Raw genomic sequence first — 2,069 nt, forward strand, 5'->3', positions numbered from 1 at the left:
GAACCTAAGCCTAAATTTTGACTAGAACGAGACCGATAGGGTAACGAGCTTAACAGGAAAGTCATTCGAAAAATATTGGTTACTCTTTTAAGCATACTTCGAAGTTCTTGACGGTTTCTGTAAATTGAATGCGTGACTGCGCCGTCTTGTAATACCGGTGAGGCCTTGGGTATCAAAGCTCCACCGAGCTTCCCTCGCCTCTATTCAACTTACGTTAACTCGGATTGATTCCAGAGGGGTTTGCTTAAATTGTAACGAATTCCCGTTCGAAGGATTAGAAGTTGGTCTAGAAACAATCTAAGTGGAGCCATCATGCTTTTTGTTTGCTAAAAATCAATAGGTTTGATTTGGTTGAGTCGGTCTTGATCTGTGTTTGCCTAGCCTTCCAATTTAGAAAATTCTATTGTATGCCTGAACGTAAAAGAGACGCACTGTGTATATTTGTTAAAGAGAAACCTAGTAGTTCGAAGCGTCTCGATTACCTTAATCTAGAGAGTCCGACTTTTGAAGAGTCTGTTTTTGAACGTCCTTTGACTGAGGAGAGAATCCATGTTGCTCTAATAGCACCAGAAATGGCAACTTTGAAAGCTTCCTTGAATCCAACTAGGACTACTCGTCCCTCATGTATCAAGTTAGCTGAGACGGAAGCAACTTATGAACTTAAACCTGCGACCTTACAGCTGCTCCCAATCTTTTTAGGGAAAGAAAATGAAAACCCCTATTTCCATGTTAGGGACTTTGAGGAAATTTGTAGTACCCTCAGGATTAGAAACCTAGATGATGATGCTTTGAAACTTAGGTTATTCCCCTTTTTCCTGAAAGATAAAGCTAAATCGTGGCTATATAGTTTGGCTTCCGGGGCAATCAAAAGGTATGAACAACTTACATCTGCCTTTTTGAACAAGGTTTTCCCTAGGCACAAAACATCGTCTATTAGGACGCAAATCTGCACGTTTTCTCAACATGAGGGAGAAACTTTATATAGGTATTTGGAAAGGTTCAATGATTTATTATCCCAATGTCCTCATCATGGTTTAGAGAAGGTTAGGTTAGTTCAGATCCTTTATGAGGGTTTAAATTATCCCACCACAACCACAGTAGAATCCATGTGTACTGGTGGATTTGAGACCAAACAGTTGATGACGCGATGACATATTTGCATGAAGTCGCCGAAAAGACCCAACAATGGGAAAGTAGTAGGGGACCCCAGAAAAAAATTCTTCTTAGCAGAGGAAACGTTAATAGGGTAGAAGGAAGCTATGAATCAGATGCCAAAATTGCTGCTATAGCGAAAAGGTTAGAAGCTTTATAAGTGGGTAACACTAGTGGTAGATTAGAGCCTCTTTGGGAAGGTCAGAATAATGAAGAGAAAGCCAATGCTCTATATAATAACACTAGGTTTGATAATCGTCAGAAGTTTGACCCATATTGAGAAACCTATAATCCTGGTTGGAGGAACCATCCGAACTTTTCATGGTCTAAGGGCCAGAGTCAGGGTCAGTCTAATATTTCTAATGCCCCCCCAGGTTTTGGCCACACTAGGAATACATCAGGCCCAGAAAAAAAAACGACTAGCTTAGAGGAATCTCTTAAGATGTTAGCAAAAACTCAGGAAATGTTAGCACAGAGCCATGTTAGTTTTCAACAGGAAACCAAGTAGAATTTTCAAATTAATGCTCAGAGCCTTGCTAAGTTAGAACTTCAAGTCGGCCAAATAGCTAAGACCTTAAGTGAGAGAGATAATGGTAGGTTCCCTAGTCAGACTAATCCCAATCCTAGAGGAGTTCATGAAGTATGTACAAAACCATCGAATCAATTGAATGCTATTAGAACCCTTAGGAGTGGTAGAATAGTAGACAATCAGGTAACCATGCCCGATAGTGGACATACTGTAGTTCACCCCTCAGGACCAATAGCTAAGGAAACTGATAAAATTTCTGATGATGCCAACTCAGTCCCTGAAAGATCTGATTTTATGCCTAGAGCCCCATTTCCTCAGCTATTAATACCAACAAAGAAGGAATCGAACTTTAATGACATAGTGGAGGTTTTTAAGCAAGTTACCATAA

The 2,069-nt window shown here is 40.2% G+C and overlaps 1 pseudogene; it reads right to left on the reverse strand.

Annotated features, from left to right (window-relative positions):
- Positions 1-936: 936 nt before the first annotated feature.
- Positions 937-1,036, reverse strand: LOC113276825 (annotated as a pseudogene).
- Positions 1,037-2,069: the final 1,033 nt, after the last annotated feature.

This window comes from Papaver somniferum, chromosome 4, assembly GCF_003573695.1.
Source record: "Papaver somniferum cultivar HN1 chromosome 4, ASM357369v1, whole genome shotgun sequence".
Classification (NCBI taxonomy): domain Eukaryota; kingdom Viridiplantae; phylum Streptophyta; class Magnoliopsida; order Ranunculales; family Papaveraceae; genus Papaver; species Papaver somniferum.